This window comes from Rhagoletis pomonella, unplaced genomic scaffold (genome assembly GCF_013731165.1).
Source record: "Rhagoletis pomonella isolate Grant_MI unplaced genomic scaffold, Rhpom_1.0 Rhpom_scaffold_00017, whole genome shotgun sequence".
Taxonomy (NCBI): domain Eukaryota; kingdom Metazoa; phylum Arthropoda; class Insecta; order Diptera; family Tephritidae; genus Rhagoletis; species Rhagoletis pomonella.
This window is the reverse complement of record NW_023458571.1, coordinates 1,636,215-1,641,442: the sequence shown is the minus strand read 5'-3', so window position 1 is coordinate 1,641,442 and position 5,228 is coordinate 1,636,215.

Here is a 5,228-nt window from a genome sequence, read left to right as displayed (position 1 = left end):
ACCGATATAGACTTATGAGGTATCAGTGGAAAGATATTTTCACACCCTTTTTATTTCTTTGCAAAAAACTCATTCACGTCCCAATATTTTCTTTATCAAATACCAACACATCTTAATTCAACATGGAATGACACTCGTTTATCTTACCTTCCTCTTTCATACTTTGAATGAGCTTATTCGCAAATAAATTAAAAGGGTGAGAAAATACCTTACCAATGATACCTCATAAGTATAAATTGGTAAGGTTTTGGCTGAGTTTTTCTTAAACCAGTCTTTGAAAAAAGTTCAAAAATAGTATCAAAAATCTCATTATCATGATTCCGCAGAAAAATTTTTAAAATAGTTTTATGCAAACATTTTAAGCTTAATCTGTTTAGTCATCGGAGGTATGTTTTTTTTTTCAAAAAATATAAAAAAAAACTGTTTTTATTAATAAAAAATCGGTCCAGTTCACGTAAATCTTAATATTTTTGCGAGATATTTTGGGGGAAGTCTTAAAATATAATAGATTTTATAATTCCAGCGGAAAAACAGTACCGATATTTTTTTTATAAGGAGTGATGCAGTCTAATGTACATACACAGACTTATTTCAGATGAAATACCCCAGTAGCGAAAATGGTCACCGGTGACATTGTCGCTAATGAGGATTTAGTGACATCGTCGCACTTGCTGTGAATCCTAAACGACATACATATAGCTGACAATGACACTGGTGACAATGCCATGCAGGTGTACCCCTATCAAAGACTTATAACAGACAATGTCTTGCAGTGGTCACTTAAAAAAATTTCATTGCAGGACATTGTCGCTTGAATGTCATCAATGATAACTGCATGGCAAAGTCATGCAGATGACATCAACGACGAAATTACCATTTATATGAAAAAGTCATGAACGACTTCAATACAAACGGAGCCCAGTCATTTAAGACGTAACTTTTCCGTACAAGGCTCTATGCATGTACTAATGCATGACAGTCACTACGGGGACCTTAAAAGCCAGTTTCATGAAAACAATTTAAGTGAACAATTATTTTTTTCTGTCAGGTTCCATATTAAATTCAAGTAAAAAGATAAATTTTCATTAAATTGCTGTCATTTTGACAGGTGGTGAGTTGAGATTTACCACTGCACAATTCAACCCTGGTGTCTCCGAATGAAGCTTTAACGCACAATAATGTTGGCAAATCACATCCATTGTGCCAATAGTAACACACGATATATCGATGTACTCAATTGTGCAACAGGTCGATTTAGTCTGACATTCACGGCACCTTTTCTCACTTGTCGATTTTTAGTAATAAATCGACCTCAGGACCACCTGGCAGCTCTTTTTTGAAATTGGACTGTCTTTACCGTTTCAAATACATGTTTTGAATATTCGTCAAATCGGATCATAACAAAGATTTTTATTAATAACTCAACTCCAGCGTCAACTGGCGGGTTAAATTGTAAAACTAAGCTATCCAGAGACCCACTCAAACACACACACAAAACTTTGTTAAAATCCCTCCAGCCATTTAGGATTTCACTCACAAACATAACTACAGAAGGATTATATACACACTCAAAGATAAGTAAAATGCAGTACGTTTGTACGGCACCATGCTCTCTTTTCAAATAGCCCGTTTTTCTCCATGAGTATAAAATTGATTTCATATACAGTATATTTTGCTTAGCTGCCCATTCTTCTTTGCACGAAAAACTTGTGCGCTTAACCGAAAAAAGCACTTAAGCGAATTTTGTTTACTACTTCAATGAGGAAGGTATCCGAATCTCTAAGAGACCAAATAATGGAGGAGCACTCCCACGTAGAGATTTTTTCCGAATGGTATCTAACTATCTATACACGGTTAAAAATTTCGGTTTTAATTTGAAACTTTTTGGACTACATATATGACCAAACTAAATTCAGTTTCAAATACAAACCTTCCAAGTTTAAAAAAAGAGAGCACTTATGTTGGGTTTAGAATTTAAACAGTTCGGTTTAAATTTTAAACGCAAACATTTTCATAATTAAGAATAAAAAAAAAATCTTAAATTTCACGCTCCGTCTGATGGGAATTGAAACCGGACAGTCTTGGTAGCACAACCAATTGTATCAAGCATCTTTGCACACTCAGCTACAGCCACGCATGTAAATGTGCTTTCATATGTTGAGTTTGAATCAACACCACATTTCACTGTGTGCAAACATTTTCTATTTCGGTTTAGATTTTAAACCAAATTTTCTATATATGAAACCTAGAAACTAGAATTAAATCATTTTGGTTTGATCTTTAAACCACGAACTTTTTGGACTAAAATTTAAACCAGAATGTACTAAAAATTGCTTAAAACTATTTACTGGTTTAAAAAGTAGACTATATAAGATTAAAAAAGGCAGTAGTCCCAGCGCGGTTTAAAAATTAAAGCCAAATTTTTGACCGTGTATACACAGAGAAATTTTCGTTTTCAAATTTGTATGGAACGTTTTATTTTTAAAAACGTTTTGACCCAGGTTTTGCACCTACATCCTCAATTCATATTCTAAAATGTATATTTGAGTTTTTAAAATGAACATTTTCCAATCTCTTTTTAAAACGATCGTTTGATAATTGGAAATTCTCATATTCAGATGAGATTCTAAAATTTTTAATTTATATACCAAAATATGCGTTTTCAAATATGATTTTGAATTTCTATTTTAATTAAAACACAAAGTCATTTGATATTTAAAACTATACATTGTCATACATTTATTGATATATGTACATACATATGTAGACATACTTACATATGTATTAATTAGTTACAAAGTTTAATAACTGAAAGATATGTACATATTCTGGCTTTTCCTCCACGGGCCTTGATAATTTTGATTAACGCTGGTTAGGTCCTGTAATATACATAGAAAAATTTACAATTATTATTAAACAACCGATTAGAATTTGTTTTTGTAAGCAAGTCTTACCAAAGCTTTTCTCTAATCAAAAAAGGGTACCGTATAGCAACGTTCCTTTCATTAAGTGGCGTAACGATATCATATTTCCGCATCTTTTGCTATGTATGTATGAATGTAGCTTGAATCATCTGCACAAAATTTTTCCGATAAATAATGCAAACAGATGAAAAGTATTTCAGTTTTATAAGTAGCTTTGAAAATTCTAATACTAAACGTTTTCGTTTTAAACCATTCTCATGTTTAATTGACTGAAACGAAATTTTCATTTTTATTTTAAGAGTGTTTCGTTTTACTTTTCTGGTTGGAAATTTTGTTGCACTACAATTTGTAGGAACAGTATTCTAAAACGTTTCATTTTAGTTTTAAAAAGGCACATTTTTGGCGTAATTTTTTTCATTTCAAATGTTCTCCTCAGTCGAAAGACAAAATATGATATAATGTTCGTTCTTATTTTGCGATGATTACGTTTAAAAGTCTGTTATACAAGTAGTGTATTTTTAATTTTGTATGAAGTAAAATTGTTTCAAAAATGTTTACAATTGTTTTGAATACATGGGTTTTACCTGAATCATTTTCTCTGTGTAACTATATAAAATAATAGCCGTTTTTGTAGTTCTGCGAGATGAGCAAAATAAATAAATGCTTGTAAAATTAGGGTAAGTGTAGAGCCAGGGTAGGTAAACGTGATACTTTCTTTGATAATTTATAATAGTTGCATAAGTTTTAAGGCAGGTATCGCTAATGTGCAGGTATGTTTAATGCATCTATCGGGGCAGTTTCCTTATAAATGTGAAAAATAATGCCACCGATGCGCATTTTGGGGTAGGTATCTTAAATGTGCATCTCCATACGAAGTTCCAGTCCTGTACCATGAACACTTCCAGAGATATGCAGTATGAAATTTAGCTTGTATGTTAGGTGTTATGTCCTCTTTTCCAATAGCACCATATTTTCTTCATCTCTATGCGATTAATTTCATATATCCCCACACCAAGTCCCAGTACTCTACCAAGAAAAATTCTAGCTATATGCAATAAGAAAAATTCGACTTGTATGGGAGGTGCCACGCCCGTATAAAGTTCCAGTACTCTACCATAAGCCATTCCAGAGATACTTATTATGGAAAATTCGGTTTATATGGGAGGTGCCACGCCCCCTTTTCAAATAGTCCAAATTATCTTCATGAGTATGCGATTGATTGCATATATCTCCATACCCAGTTCCAGTGCTGCTGTACCATTCATACTTCCACAGATATTCAGTATGAAAAAATCAGTTTGTATGGGAGGTGCCACGACCCCTTTTCCAGTAGCTCAAATTTTCCTCCAATAGTATGCGATGGATTTCATATATCTCCATACCAAGTTCCAGTACTCTTCCATGAACACTTCCAGAGATATGTAGTATGAAAAATACGGTTTGTATGGGAGGTGCCGCGCCCCCTTTTCCAATAGCTCCAATTTTTCTCCAAGAGTATGCGATCGATTTCATATACATACGTCAATACTAAGTTCCAGCATTCTACCACGAACACTTCCAGAGATATGCAGTATGAAATATTCGGTTTGTATGGGAGATGCCTCGCCTCCTTTTCCGATAGCTCCAATTTCTATCCAAGAGTATGCGATGGATTTCATATATCTCCATACCAAGTTCCATCACAATTTCATGAACACTTCCAGAGATATTCAGTATGAAAAATTCATATCGTATGGGAGGTCCCACGCCACTTTTACAAAAGCTCCAATTTTTCTCAAGAGTATGCCATTGATTTCGTATACATAATATCTCCATACCAAGTTCCACTACTCTACCATGAAAATTTCCAGAGATATACAGTATGAAAAATTCGGTTTATATATGAGGTGCCACGTCCCTTTTCCAATATCTCCCATTTTTCTCCTTGAACGCTTCCACACCAAGTTCCAGAACACTACCAAGGTCATTTTCAGAGATATGGAGCAGGGTTGTTGCGAATATTCGCTTTCGCATTCGCAACCGCGTAGCTTCCGCGTTAATTTTAATATTCGCATTCGCAATAATCAACAAAACTGGTCAAATGTCATATTTATCAACTGTGATAAAGGTATCTTTAATCATATTATTTCCTAAGGTATGGCTGAATTTCTTTATTCATTCTGAACGTTTGGAATAAACTTTTTTGTTTACTTATTCTTTAGAACGTTCCTGATGATATGTTAACGTATTGTTTGGTCACAGTTGAGAACACCTGTTCAACATATTTGACATGTCATAAGTATTGAAGAGCTACTCATTTGTGTA